Genomic DNA, 16,772 nt, shown 5'->3' on the forward strand with positions numbered 1-16,772 from the left:
TACAGCTCATATGCTGACTGAGTTTTCTCAAGAAATAAGAGTGATAAACTATTTGCTTTCACCAAGATGTGATATTGAATGTGTTAGATACAATTTGGGCCAAAAAAAAAAAAGGAGACAGATCCTAACATACCATCTCCCTGAGTCACCTCAAAATCATGAATAATACCCATTTGGTTCGTTCTAAAAGATGAGTCAGCAAGAAAGGGGCCCTTTTCCCTGTACACCGATCCCAAGATGAGGAAGAGATCTTTTGCAATTTGGTCTTGTTTTGAGAGATTTATCATGGAGTCTTCCACATGACATTTAAAGTTTTTATGGAAAAAATGCATTTTTCATTTGTACATCAACTCACATTGCATGTTAGTTTTCTAAATTTTGAAAAAAAAAAATTTCTGGTTTTGTCCAAATAAATGGAGAATCGCTCAAATCAAATTTTATAGTAGGCCCAAATTGGGGCAATTTTTTGTAATATATTTGCGAGATTTCACCAAATAAGTTCAAATTGAGGCAAAATTTTATAACACATTTGTAGGGTATGTCCAATATCAAGTACATATTTTTTAAATTTTGATAATTCAACACTTTGCATGAGTCTTAATTGTTATATCATTGCTAAAAAAAAAAAGAATTTTAAAAAATTCAAGTGCTTTGAAAAATCCCCCCTGTGCAGGTGTTTATGGTTAAGTTCAAGAAAAAAATGCAAGTGAAAATTTTGCAAATTTGGAGGGTAATCACGAATAAAAAGGTGGCAATAATGCTACATTGCAAAGTGGAGAATTGGCTATTTGTTAGGCAGCCAACTCGAAAAAGGAAAAAAAGAAGAGAAAAGAAAAAAGGGGAATAAAAAAAAGTGAAAAGAAAAAAAAAAAAGAAAAGAAAAAGAAAAGAAAAAGGGGAGTGAAAGATGAAAAAGAGAATTTTTCCTTCAATTTTGAAAATTTTGCTATTGAACTTTGGGAGCATTTCAATTGGAGATTACATTGCTAAGTTGGGACAACACCTTACCTTCTTATGCTTCGAATAGAAGTGGTAATATATGCCAAAATTGAGATCCCGTCCTTGCACATTTTGACGAAGATTCAGGTAGAAGAAATTAAATGGATCAAGGAGCACAATGAGTTGGTATCTCCAATGGATGAAAAAGAAATTGAATGTTACCTGCCATGGACAATGTTATCAACAAATGATGGTTCATTGGTTAGAAAGGCAAATCTCGCTTATTTGAAGTAAGGGATAAGATTTTGAAGTGAATTTTTCCGATTCAAAAGGAGGTTAAAGGAAAGTTTGATTCAACTTGGCAAGGACCATTTATTGTTCAAAAAAATGCTATTTGGAGGAGCGTTTATTCTCATGGAGATAGATAGGTCAATTTTCTCTCGACCAATCAACTCAAACATGTGCAAAAAGTTTTTCATCTGATTATGAAAATTTTGTCCTAAAATTACTGCAAGAGATGGGGTCAAGCCTCTCAAGATTGTAAGCCCCACACTAGGGCAATTTTTTGGTCTTCGTTTTCAAAAAAAAAAAAAGGAGTGAGAAAATAAAAGAAAAACAAAGCAAGAAAAGAGAAATGTAAAAAAAAAATGAAAAAATGAAGAGAAGAAAAGAGAAGCCCAATTAGAGTCAAACTGGGGCAATTTTATTTCTTTCAGAAAAGAAAAAGAGAGAGAGAAAAAAAAGAAGAAAAGGAAAGGAAAATGGGGGTGACCTTAGTGAAAATTTAAAGGGTTAAGGTCATCAAGATGGACGACATCCGAAGGGATCAAATGTGACATCTTTCTTTGTCAAGAGCCATTCATTCAAATTTGGTCATTAGAAATAGATGTTTTGTGATACACGGTGGAGTATGGCTGACTGATGCTAGAAAATTGAGAAGATTCAACATAAGTTGCAGCACAACTCCTGGGGAGCACATGGTGGTGGCATTATGTGATCACTCTTTCTGTTCTCTCGAAAGCATGAGAAATATGGCATTTGTTAAACATGATTTACACTAAGGCTAATATTAAAAGGAGTGAGCTCCAATTTTGGTAATGCATTCCAAATCAACATTGAAAAAAAAAGAGTAAAAGAAAAAAAAGGGGGGGCCCTACGTCGGGGCAAATTTTGAAAAATTGCAATTTCAAAAGTTACTTCAAGACCGTTTTTTATTTTCGTTGGGCATGGGTTTTATCCCTCCAACTTTGGCAGGCTCGGGTTTTATCCCACTGACCATTTTTATTTTTGTTGGGTATGGATTTTATCCCTCCAACCTCGGCAGACTCGAGTTTTATCCCACTGACCGTTTTTTCTTTGGGCTTGGGTTTTATCCCTCCAATCTCGACAGGTTCGGGTTTTATACCACTGACCGTTTTTATTTTTGTTGGGCATGAGTTTTATCCACCAACCTCAGCAGGATCGGGTTTTATCCCACTAACCATTTGTTTTCATTTTGTTGGATTTGAGTTTTATTCCTCCAACCTCGGCCGGTTCGGATTTTATCCCACTGACCGTTTTTTATTTTCATTGGGCATGGGTTTTATCCCTCCAACCTCGGCAGGCTCGAGTTTTATCCCACTGACCGTTTTTATTTTGTTGGGCATGGGTTTTATCCCTCCAACCTCGGCAGGCTCGGGTTTTATCCCACTAACCATTTTTATTTTCGTTGGGCATGGGTTTTATCCCTCCAACCTCGGCAGGCTCGGGTTTTATCCCACTGACCATTTGTTTTTATTTTCGTTGGGCATGGGTTTATCCCTCCAATCTCGGCGGCTCGGGTTTTATCCCACTAACCGCTTTTATTGTCGTTGGGCACGGGTTTTATCCCTCCAACCTCGGCAGGCTCGGATTTTATCCCACTGACCGTTTTTATTTTCGTTGGGTATGGATTTTATCCCTCCAACCTCGGCCGACTCGGATTTTATCCCACTGACCGTTTTTTATTTTCGTTAGGCATGGGTTTTATCCCTCCAACCTCGGCAGGCTCAGGTTTTATCCCACTGACCGTTTTTATTTCGTTTGGCATGGGTTTTATCCCTCCAACCTTGGCAGGCTCGGGTTTTATCCCACTGACCGCTTTTATTTTCTTTGGGTCTGGGTTTATCCCTCCAACCTTGGTAGGCTCGGGTTTTATCCCACTGACCGTTTTTATTTTCGTTGGGTATGGGTTTTATCCCTCCAACCTCGGCAGGCTCGGGTTTTATCCCACTAACCGCTTTTATTTTCATTGGGCCTGGGTTTATCCCTCCAACCTTGGTAGACTCGGGTTTTATCCCACTGACCGCTTTTATTTTCGTTGGGTATGGGTTTTATTCCTCCAATCTCGGCAGGCTCGAATTTTATCCCACTGACCGTTTTTATTTCGTTGGGCATGGATTTTATCCCTCCAACCTCGGCAGGCTCGGGTTTTATCCCACTGACCGCTTTTATTTTCATTGGGCCTGAGTTTATCCCTCCAACCTTGGCAGGCTCGGGTTTTATCCCACTGACCGCTTTTATTTTCGTTGGGCATGGATTTTATCCCTCCAATCTCGACAGGCTCGGGTTTTATTCCACTAATCGTTTTTATTTTTATTGGGCATGAGTTTTATCCCTCCAACCTCGGCAGGCTCAGGTTTTATCCCACTGACCATTTGTTTTTATTTTATTGGATTTGGGTTTTATCCCTCCAACCTCGGCCGGCTCGGATTTTATCCCACTGACCGTTTTTTATTTTCGTTGGGCATGGATTTTATCCCTCTAATCTCGGCAGACTCGGATTTTATCCCACTGACCGTTTTTATTTCGTTGGGCATGGATTTTATCCGTCCAACCTCGGCAGGCTCGGGTTTTATCCCACTGACCGTTTTTATTTTCATTAGCATCGGGTCCAACCCACTGACGTGTCTTTTATCACCGTTAGCATCGAGTATTGATTCACTAACGTGTGTTATGTTTTTTCGCATCCGTTAGCATCGGGTCCAACCTACTAACGTGTCTTCTATCACCGTTAGCATCGAGTATGACTCACTAACGTGTGTTATATTTTTTCACATCCGTTAGCATCGGGTTCAACCCATTAATGTGTCTTTTGTATATCATGTTGGGATCGGCCGGCTCGGGTTTTATCCCACTGACCATTTTTATTTTGTTGGGTTTGGGTTTTGTCCCACCAGTTTCGGCAGGCTCGGGTGTTATCCCACTGACCGTTTAATTTTATTGGTCTCGGATTTTATCCCACCAATCTGTTATTTCTTGACAATCAAATTCAATAATTGTACTTTATCATTCATTTTGCATTTCATGTTTAGAAGTACTGAGAGCTCAGACTTCTTTGACTTTGCAAAGAATACAGATGGTCAATGCACTTGTTTCATTGTGATTCACTTAATTTGAACTACGTTTGACCTGATTCCCATGGCGGGATACGTAGGCAACTCTACATGAGTTCGGTCACGTGTTTTGTAATTTCATTATATCTTTTGTTCAATAATTTTAGTCAAGTGTTGGCTTGTTTATTTTAACTCAGGTGCAGTTAGAAAAGACAGGTAAGCAATTTGGTGTCTATGTCTTTGTTTTGAGTTTCTTTGAAACTCTAGACAAAGAGGGGCAAGCTGTAGACACCAAATTTTTGTCAATTTTTAATATTTTCTCAAGATTTTTCTATTTAATAAGTTATTTATTTTCTTGCATTTTAATGTGCATTTTCTCATTTTTGTAGGTTTGCTTTACGAAAAGAAAAAAAAATAAAATCAAAAAAAAATCAAAAAATTATTTTGATCATTTTGTTTCACCAAATTAACTATTAATCCATTTCACACTCAATGGTCATGGACTTGCCTTTTCATTAGTTGAGAAATCATCATTTGGGCAAATTCAACACACAAACTCCATTTTTGGGCTAAAAAATACACTCTCTCGGCTCTCTCTTGAGAGAGGAGAGAAAAAGCCACAACAAGAAAAGAAACTCCCTGGGTTCTCCCTCTCGGCTCCCTCTCTTTTTTTTCCAGCAAACTCAACACTCAATTCAGACACAAGGAGGCAGCCGCCGGTTGGACAAAGAGCCTGGAGCTTCCTCAAAATTTTAGTCAAAGGACCACAACCTCATTGAGGTATTCTTTCCAGCTTTTCCTTTTTTTAATTAATTAGATTAAATGCATGTTTGGCTACCTATTTGTCTCTTTCTTTCACTGATTTTTGTTGCTATTGTGGTGTTGTTGAAGTTTTTTTGGGACAAGCCTGGATGACATTAAGAAAAAAAGAAACGGTGCTGTGAATGCATGCCAAATGCTTGATAAAATGCCGAAAGGGAAAAACGGATTAAAAAGCTGAATATTGTGCATGTTGTTGTCAAACGGATGACCGTTAGCTAGCACCAGGCCTGGAAATGTGTGCTTATCTAAGGGTCCGTTTGGATTAGCTGTTTTTTGGGTTGTTTTTCAAAAACAATACTGTAGCATTTCATTTTTGAAATACAAGTCCGTTTGGATTAGTTGTTTTTGGGGTTGTTTTTCAAAAACTATATGAAAAACTTTTACTGTAAATGTTTTTTGGATTATTTTTAGAGGTATTTTTAAAACATATTTTTGAGTATTTTATAATTTATAATTTTTATATTTTTATATTTATATACAATTATGCATTTATAATACATTTATAAATATTTATAAATAAATATATTTATATATTTATATAAAAATATATCAATATATTATAAATGTATTACATTATACATAATACATAATATAAATATATTTATAAATGTATAAATGTATATTATTATAAATGTATAAATTATAAATAAATATTATATAAATGTAAAGATTATAAATTTTATATTTTTATCTAAATATATATTTGTGCATTTATAATACATTTATAAATATTTATAAATAAATATATTTATATAGTTATATAAAAATATATAAATGTATTATATTATATATAATACATAATATAAATATATTTAGAAATGTATAAGTGTATATTATTATAAATATATAAATTATAAATGAATATATCATAAATATATATTAAAATTATGTATAAATGTATTAATATAATTAATATCAATATATAAATGTATTAATATCATGTATAAATGTAAAATTAATATTATGTATATTAATGTAAATGTATTATATTATATATAATACATAATATAAATGTATATTATAAATATACATAAATATATATATTATGTATAAATGTACATTTAATATTATGTATATTAATATAAATGTATAAATGTATTATATTATATATAATACATAATATAAATGTATATTATAAATATACATAAATATACATATTATGTATAAATGTACATTTATATAAATGTATAATCTATATAATATAATATATAATTTTATAATATATTTTTTATATAAATATATATTAAATAAATAAATTATATATAATATGAATAAATATATATATATACATATATTATGTATATATTTATAAATATTTAATATATATAATATACATTAATATTAATTATAAATATTTGAATATTAATAAATATGGTGTTTATATAATATTTCAATTTGTAATATTTATTGTATATTTCATTATATAAATATTTATATAATATATAAATATATAATATAAAATTTTGCAATTTGTATAATATACATAATATTGTATATATATAATATAATATACATAATATACATTATTACATTATTACATATTATGTATATTATGAATTATACATAACATTATTATACATTATTATACACAATAATGTACATAATAATGAAAGTACATTAATAATGTATATATTATAATATAATGTACATAATATATTATGTATAAATATTTATACATTTATGTATACAATATTACATATTATGTATATTATATTATGTATAATATTAATGTATATAAATATTTATATAATATATAATATATAACATATAAATATATAATTTTCAATTTGTATATTTTAATTTATATTAATATAATATATATAATATAAATAATTGAAATATACATATTAAATTTGTATATTTGGTGTTGTTTTTGATATAATGTTTGGATATGGGTGTTTTTGAAATTGTTTTTGAAATACACATTTACTGTAGCATTTGGAATGTGAAAAACAGTTTTTCAAAAACAGGTGCAAAAACAAGGAATCCAAACGAACCCTAAATTTTTTGGAGTTTTGAGCTTTAAAGACATTAGAATAATTTTCTTCATTTTTGGGGTTGTTTTGATTTAATGCATCCTTTTGTTGTTGTTTACTTGTTAAACTAAGATTATAGTTGTATTGTGGAAGTTATAAGGAGGGTTTTGGCATAATTTTTATGATTTTTGGTGAAGATTTGAGGGTTTTAAAGAATAAAAACTGAACTGATTTCTTGGCATTTTGACCACTTTCGGCTCATTTTTTGTAAAAACTAACTCCGGAAATGGAACCTACGCGAAAAATGGAGTGGGGAGGTGCATTTTGAGAAATTTTGGCGACGGAAGAGGTCGTCGACGACCGGCGATCCGGCGGTGGTGCCGCCGGCAGCCGCCATGGCCGCTAGCTTCAGCTTCAGCTGGCCGAAGAAGAAAGAAGAAACGAGAGAAAGAAGAAGGTGAGGGAGGAGAAAGAAAAGAAATGAAAGAAAAAAAAAAGGGAATTGGGCTAATGTTTATTTTTCTGATGGGCCAAGAGTTAGTTTTGGTTGGGTTTCGGGAATGAGTTTTTGTTTCATTTCTTTTGGGTTTTGGTTGGGCTAGAAGGTCAGAACCCATGCACTTTTTGGTTGGGCTTGAGTGATAAAAAGACGGGCTGGCCTGTGTGTTTTGGCTTGGGCTTTCGGCTGGGCTTAGGTAGTATCCGGCCCAAAGAAATAAAAATGATGGCCCAGTGGCCTTTTTTTTCTTGCCCAAATCAGAAACCGAAATTTGCACCTTAGCCCCTGATCTTTGGAGTAGTTTTACTGTGGCCTAGAACATTTTAAATTCCTTTCACTTAGGTACTTAATTTAATTTCACTTTGGTCCTTAAATTTTATATTTCATTTAATTTTGACCCCTAAACTTTGGAAAAATATAATTTCTATCCCCAAAAGTTTTTCAATTTTTGCAATTAAGTCCCTGGTGAATTTTGACTCTCTTTATTATGATTGCTTTTTTTTTTTAATAGCTAATTATGTTACTTTTGAGTATGTTTAACTTGTAATTTTTTAAATATTCTTAAATTTATTTACGTTTGACATATTAGTATGAATTTAGTACTTTTATTATTATTATTTTTTCAATTAAATTAGTGCCATAATTCTTTTGTTCATTGTGAGTATAAATAGGACAATTTGACTCCACTTAGTCATCACTTCAAACGGGAGGTACTCCTCTTTTATAATTCAATGTCAATTACGTGCTCTTATGTGCTCCTATGTGTTTATATATTTTTATATGCTTTATTTATTAGATTTAAATGTTCATTTAAATTTTCTTATATTATATTTGTTTAGTTAATTTTTATAATTATTCGAGAGGCATTTAAATACCTCAAAAATGTAATAGATAGGATAACTAATTTTATTTTATCATATCTTTCCCATTTTAGATTGTAGTTAGATTCCCCGATGTAATAGATAGGTTGCGTGTTTATGTGGCTTATGTGTTATGTGTTTTACCCGCTTTCCTTAGGATTTTTGCCTCTAGATATTATGATTACGTGTTATGTGCTACATGCTCTTATGTGTTTATTTGTTTTAATTTATGTTTTATTTGTTTTACTATGTACTATTAATGCATGACGTCATCACACTAGTCCAACGCTAGTTGTGGCTTTTCCCTCTATTTACTTGCTAGTCCAACGCTAGTAAGGATTTTTAGAAACAGGCTAGTCCAATGCTAGACCCTTTAGATCGTCTTGCGCTAGATTCATCTTTGTGTGCTATTCACTATATTTTCATGCATATTTTTATTTTTAGGATTTTTCTCATATTGTATAATATTCCCTATTATATTATCCCCTATCCTCTATATGTGTTAATCACGTCATTTAGAATTGCATCTCATTTAAATTAGTTCATTTGCTTGTTCATATTAGGAGAATTATTCTTTGAACATGGATATGGGTGATTATAACTTTTTAGTTTAAATACTCCATTAATCCTTGTATAAGAAAATTTTTATTACGAGTTTTTGTTTCCCGTACCCATTATGTTGCATTCCTATTCTTTGGTCACTTATACATACATACATATATATATATATATATATATATATATATATATATATATATATATATATATATATATAATTTAACTTTCTTTTCTTTTTCATCATTTGCATACTCGTGATACTTTCAAGAAATCATTTTGGCCTTCGCAATTAATGTGATTGGTTCAATTAAACCCTTGAATGAACATTTTGATATTTTTGATTTGCATCCATGTAGAAAACATCCAAACGTGATAAATTTAAGGGTTAGATTAATAAAATTTTGACTAAACCACGCAACTAGCTTAGACTAGGTTGAAAGGGTGTCTTAGGTTTGAGTTAATCGAACCTTTGCCTTTCCTTTCTTCAACCGTGACTCCCGAATTCATTTTCTCTGTTTTCAAAGATCTGGAGTTGTCAAAAAGGATTTTATTTTATTTTATTTTATTTAAAAACACTTTTTGGTGACTTGGTACACCCAAACTCGATACCAAGTGGCGACTCCTAACCTTTCTCCAAAACCCTTTTAGACTAAATTTTAGACCCAAATTGTCGCATTTTTTTTAAGTCCCATTTTAGATCCTTTTTCACTTGGTTTTTTTTAAATAGAATCACATATTTTATAAACACCTTTTATTTCTTTCTTTTCCATCGCGAAAAAATGGGGCGCGACAGTAAAGATGGAGAGTTAGACCTCATATGATAAGAGTGACTTCTCTCTTATCACTTTCTCTTTTGTATTTGATTTCATGTTTGGTTATAATACAAGTTTGGATCTGTTTTTCTTCATATTTAGTTAAATTTTATACCTAGAGTTATGAATGAATTTACTATATCTTGTTAGTGATACTTACTTGGTTATTTGATGATATTATTTTGAACAAGTTATTTATCATTTTTGCTTTTCTAATCATGATTAACCTGCCATTAATTATGATAATTTTAAGGTGTTAAGTTTGCAATGAGAATTGAAATTTAACACTAGTTCAAGGAAGTGATAAACCTAAGGAGTTCACTCACGAGAGTAGAGGAGCACCTATGTAGCTTTAGTGACTTGTTTCATGTAATTTCATGGAAGAAATGAACTTGTAGCTAATTTCATAACCACGAGAGTAGGTATGGTTTAATTATAAGTATAGTTGATTCATTACGAAACTAGATTTCATATACATTAGGAAATTACGTCATAACTAGCCAAGATAATAGCATTCACTTAACCGGTAACTTCATTTGCAAAAGTAGTAATAAATTCCATACCTCTAGGAGTTTTCTATTGTTAATTTTATTACTTTTATTTAATGTTTGTATTGTAGATTTAATCTTTTGCATGTGTGATAGTCTAAATAATAAAGGAGTTCGAAAGTCACCGGTAATTAAAAATCTTTCCTGTGGGTTCAATTCTTAATACCCTATACTCAATCGCGACTCGAAGACTTGTAAAAAATCATGTATAAAGTATTTAGGATTCTATAAATATAAAATTTGACAGTGAATGAGTTAATTGTTATATATATATCTCGCGATGTCATTTACCGAGACCCGTGACTCTCTTATAGTTTGGATCTATGTAGGATATGAATCATGTGCATGCATATATGCATGACTCTCTTAGATTTTGAGTGTATCCTTTAATCTAACAACTATGAAAATAGTTGGATAGAATACAACAAATATGCCTGCAACTTGAACTTTAACAAGTTAGATAACTTAAAAAATTTTATAAAATTTAAATATAAAAACCTACTAAAAAAAGCTCATTCAACAAGTCAGAAACACCAAAGCAAGCGCCGTTCAAAATGAATCCTAATGGTGCCTTCAACAAGACAAGGCAGGATTTAATTCGCATAAGAAAAGCATTGACTGAGAAATCATGGCAGCCAATGTGGAGAAATTATGTCGTAACCATGATCCAGGGACTTATCCGAAGCTATGATTTTAGATTTAGGGTGCATTTGATAAAATTAAAGTCCGAAATCTAAAATTTGAATCCACTGAATTATTGAATTGCTAAGTATTAAATCTAATATATTTGAGTGTATATCACATTCAGTGATAAGTAAATAACTTATCACTTAATTATGAAAAGCAAATTTTATCCAAAAAATTCAATGCCACTTGATTAATTAGAATGTTCAATTTTTTATTATCAAACGATCTAAATATATGGGAGGAGGGATGGATTGGATGGTATGGGGAGAGGGGGTGTAAGCGAGAGATCTCGGATTCGAGTCCTGAATTTAAGTGTTGAACTGAATTATTAAACAAAGCCTTAGCGTAACACTTGTCTGAAAAAAAAATTCTCTTTCTTTTTTTTTTCTTTTTTTAACGTAAAAGGTAAATTTTATTAATCAATCATAAAGCAACAAATAGTGCTCAATCATTATAGAGTTACGATTTCAACAAGTAAACTGGCAAAGAATCCCTCTCCAACTCGACCGCATCTACCCTGTGCTGGCGTGAACTGCCATAGTTTCCAAATTACCTTCATATGAGATACAGCTACTGATTTTGTAGCCGATTCAGAAAAGAACCAAGACTTTAAATTCTGTTCCATACAATAAATCTCACTAGGCCATTGATAAGCACCACAATATAGCATGGTACAAGTATGCAACCGAGTCCACAAATAGGCGGGAATCACGCGTACAAGTAACTGATTGATGGACTATTGTACTGTCCAAACCAAAGGACGCGTTACTTCGTCCTCCTCTCTCTCCTTCTCAGCTGAATTCACATGTTACCAGAGGAATGCATCCTGTAATAACTAATAAACATGCGAACCCATATGAAGTTTTACCATGAACAGATTGTATCCATTGAGAAAATATAAATTCGATCAGGATTTGCTTCTCCGGCCCATGGGTGCAGGATTCTTTGAAAAAGCGCGGGCTGATTTCACTTGGAGACCTCAACTGCACTGGCCATAGTCGATCGACTTTCATGCTAGTTCTTGCTCCATCATGAAAGTTCCAAAGGATGAGCACGGCTACAGCGGTTATACATACAAATCTATTTACATTGTAATAACCTGCCATTGATAGCTAATCCCTCTTGCACGCCATCCGGAGAACAAAAGCAAACCTAGCTAATCTATCTTGCAGAACATATAGAGAACAAATACAAACCTAGGAACGGGGGCAGAGTTGGGTTGGATGATAAGGTGAGAGGGATTGTAAGCAGGCAGTCATGAGTTCAAGACCTCCCCACTTATAAAAACAAAAACAAAACAAAAAATACAAGCCTAGGAACAACCTTTGCAAACCATACTACAGGATACCAGGCATTTGGTTCTAGTTATTCTATCTTACCAGGCCTTGCAGTATTCTCTGCACTATATGCAGATTTGGCTCCTTGGTGAAGATGCGGTTGTAATTTGGTTGGATGAGCCCCTTCTTCAATTTGGTCGTAAGGTCAAAGCTTTATACTGAAACCATAATGAGAAAAAATTTATTCACGCATACAAGGAATGTGAGACAAAGAACCTTAAAAAAAGGGTTAGATATCAAGGAGTTAATGATGTTGGGAGAACTTTGACAATCCGTAGGTGATTGGAACTCCATATTCGAACCATTTGAAAGAAATGAAAATAGCTCAACTCTGTCCGCGACGGGACAGAATAATGAAAATAAGGGAAAAGATAAATGCAGGAGAGGGGAAAGAAAGAAAAGACCCAAAAGAAAAGAATGGGGAAATAAAAAAGGAGATTGGAAATTCTAGAGAGGAGAGCAGGAATCAGGTAAACGAAGTGGAGGCAGTTTGTGAAAGAATAGTTGTTGTCTTAACCCTAGTCAATCTAATAGAAGAGAAAAGACCGCACAACACATCAAGCAAAGGAGGAAAATGAAGTCCGCACAATGCACTAAACAAAATACCGTTGGCAGAAAAAGATCATGTGGACTTCGCATGGTCGGACAATGAAAAATAAGAAGTGCCTTTGCACTTATACTGCTTATGTAGATAAAACACCAAAAAAAGTCCTTTACTTATAATGGTTTAAGAGAACAACCTCTTCTGGACCAAAATCAACTCAGGATACGATGAGGAAGCCGAAATTTTCTTAATATACACAACCAGATATCACCATGTCCACAAAAACAAGACATATTCTGATACTCAAGGTTACGGGTAACTCCTACAAAATGAATGCAGCAGATAAAGATAGAAACAATTAAAGATTGCCTTGAATATAGGTCCACAATGGGCAAGGATAAAGAATACAAGGAAGATGGTGAATTTATGGTGCAAATTGGGAAAAACTCAACATTTGTCGAAACTTGATTGAATCGAGGATTCCATTTTAATCCTCAACTTTTACTAGGTTACAAGTATAGTACCTAATGAACTTTGCTTTCGATATGTAGCTTAGAAGCAGTAATTTATTATCGCAAAACTTCATTTTACTGGTGGTCAGAGAAACTCATAGTCCGTATTTAACATGATGTTACCAAAACATAGGTTACCATGAGAGGTCCTCATCACAATCTTTATCATTTTAACCAAGTCCTCTGATCATTACTAGACGCCCCTTCAAGAGAGTTGCTAGTAAATATTTCTTGAGAAGAAAGTAACTAATATAACCATAACCAAAAAGGGTTGAATTGTTCCACAAATACATACTGTTTCAACACCACTTGGTAGCATTATGGTCAAAATGCTAGTTTTATCCAGCACACAATTGGAATACCAGGCATCCATCCTTACAGGAACACAAATCCTGAACTTTTTGATAGAGTTGGACTCAAACACCACAGCAAGAAAACAGGAAGACAATATTATCAAATAGAGAATATCATTAAAGCTACCACAAACTGCCACAACCAATCAAAAACAGACTAAAGCTTCTAAGGTGAACTCTTGCAATGTCTGATCTCTATTTCTACTCAATATAACTTCACTAGGTTGGCTTTTCATCTGTTAAACTTGAGGTGATCAGGGAAGGAATTAACTTGATGCAAAAGGGGGGCTCAACAAAGGATTTGATAAAGCACTGAAAGTAGTGAAATAGCATTTGATTGTCAGTTAAGATAAGCTTCAACGAATCTCAATAGTAAAGTCAATATACAAGAAATAGTTCTGTTCCATACTGCTCGATAAGAACACTTAATAAGCATTTCTTTGGACAGAAACTAGTCAAAACTAGAGTTTAAGATTTCAATGCTCTCATGTACCTACTGTATGAGCATGTCTGTAACCAATTGTCTAGTATCAGCTAGACTTGCAGAGTTTGATTCTACTTTATATTTCTAAAGGAGACAAAATAGGAGTTACGAAAATTGAGTGGTCATCTCCAGAGTCAATGCGAAATCTGAACATCAATTAGCTGTTGCAAATGAAAGAAGCTCCAATGATGCAGCACCAAAGAAGAGACAGTGGGCAAGATGTATTTTAGAATTTTTAGCTGTACAAACGATTAAGAAACAATATTAAAGGACAGGACAAAGGCAAGAATCTTAGAGGAGAAAAGCAGAAACTACAAGTTAAGAGGATTTCTGACTTTCTCCAATGAGACACAGCATAAGATAATAGTCTCAATTCCATCCAACCTTAACATGAAACTACTATATGTCATTTATATCAAAAACAGGAGTTCTTTAGGTCTAAGTGGACTTCATAGCAGAGTATACTCCAGGAAACTGAAAAAAACGTCAAAAACCCTACATCTAAAACTCACCATGGGTCCAGATGACTTAATTCACTTAATTTGCCATTATGCCAGCATCTGTAACCCATTTTAGCAATCTAAAAAGTGATTAATATAGCCTTCAATGGATGAGTACTTACACACCACAATTTCTTATACTAGTTTCAATTATAGATCGATTTGATGGCAAAATTAGCTAGAACATCCACATACAATGGCAGGGAAGTTGCATTTTATGTCAGTAAGCTAATCAACAATTTCAAAAATAATAGAAAATGTACAGAGGTTGGTAAGCACACGAGGAAAATTAACAATCCATAGGAAAATAAAAAATAAATAAAGGTGACAACCGAATGGTAATACTTTGTCAAATGAAATGAAATTCATGTCTAACTTTCTCCAAGTAGAATTACTAAAGGTACTACAGAAGCGACAGAAAGAATCACTAAAGCCACAACTACAAGATTGCAAAATTAAACGGCAAAGTAAAAAATGACACAAGTCCACAGAGAAAAAAGCAACGAACCCAGCTTCAGTTAAAACATTTAAATGAATGTAGGATTCAAAAAGCTTTGTGTTTGCGCTCACAGATGATAGGAAAGACCAACTTAATGCTAGTGTAAATTCAAGCAACTTAAACCATGATCCCTATGTTCCCTCCTGAAAATTTAAACATTGCAATACATAATCCTGTTGTATTGATTTTATTTATTGAACTAGAAAAGAAAAGAAATTAAATAACAAATTTTTTAATGGAAATCATGAAAGCAATATATTTTTGAGGTTATGTTAGAACATTTTTATGCAATGTTTAACAATAAATCTAAATTTTGGGAGTTTAATCAACATTATCACAGTGTGAGAAAGTCTATAACTGAATTCCTCAAAATTTCATCATACAAACATTAAACACATAGCAGTGAAGATCACAAAAGCGCCTAGAAATTCATCATTGAATATCCAAAAATTTCAAAACAAATAAATTGACAAGTATGCAAACACCTAGAAGAAGTATATGACTCCAAAAGCAAAAATTTAATGAGATTTGCATTTTAAGTGACCATTTCATAAACAGCACATGACGACAAGTTTCCAAAATCAAAGCAGAGCATTGGACAACTTAATCTAGCACATTATGAAGTTAGCTAAAGAATAATGGAATCAATTGTGGCAAGCGCCAATCTACAGAAAGGTAAACTTACACATTAACCAGTTTATACTATCCAGTTTTACCCTGTGCAATTGAATGGTTTAGAACCAGGGAAATTAAGAATCATTGATAATATGAGATCAGAAATAAAGGTCCAAGAGGAGAAAGCACTGATGTGTCCTTTACCACCTTTACACTACTTCCACTGCACCACTGGAGCACAAGAAATAAACGTAAAAGCTCACAGCCAGACCCAGCCATAGAAAAGAAAGCACTTTATTAAGCAATGTGGTATGACAAGTTCACAATGACGGAAGCTTATACGTAAAAAGTAGTAATTAATATAGAAAAAGAACAGAGAATGCTGAAAAAGCCAAGGTGTCACTTTGCAACAAAAGCTCAAAGAAATTACAGCTACAACATTCAACTTTTGAATACACACTGGGTTTTCATGTATAAAACACAAAAATGGAAGAGTATATCAACCAACAGATTGATTTTATTCACATTCCTGCTTCCTCTACCAAAAGTGTCAAAATTTATGCTTACTAGCTCCAATAAAGTACGTTTAAGTTGCTCATTTTTGCCCACTGAAGGATTTTGAGGACAACACAATACCTGTCATTTTAAACAAGAGAAATAATACTTAGCCAGGTATTCAGCTTACTGAATCTTATTTAACTAGCATTCTAAAGCCGGTGAAGAGTCTCACCTGAAGCAGTAATCAATGTTGATGGTGCCACATAAAGATAAGCAAGTGCTACTGCTTCTAAGCAAGGGCTCGCCCAAATGGTGAGGGAAACCAGGACAACCTGAAGCACTAATTAGTGTTGATGGTGCCGCATAAAGATAAACA

The 16,772-nt window shown here is 33.0% G+C and overlaps 1 long non-coding RNA gene across 1 annotated transcript; it reads right to left on the reverse strand.

The window, feature by feature from the left end:
* Positions 1 to 11,592: 11,592 nt before the first annotated feature.
* Positions 11,593 to 15,690, reverse strand: LOC140010800 (uncharacterized). Its single transcript, XR_011817946.1, has 2 exons — positions 13,132 to 15,690; positions 11,593 to 12,549 (listed from the first exon to the last, which is right to left on the reverse strand). It is a non-coding gene; the product is annotated as an uncharacterized lncRNA (long non-coding RNA).
* Between the last annotated feature and the right edge of the window lie 1,082 nt (positions 15,691 to 16,772).

This window comes from Coffea arabica, chromosome 7c (assembly GCF_036785885.1).
Source record: "Coffea arabica cultivar ET-39 chromosome 7c, Coffea Arabica ET-39 HiFi, whole genome shotgun sequence".
Taxonomy (NCBI): domain Eukaryota; kingdom Viridiplantae; phylum Streptophyta; class Magnoliopsida; order Gentianales; family Rubiaceae; genus Coffea; species Coffea arabica.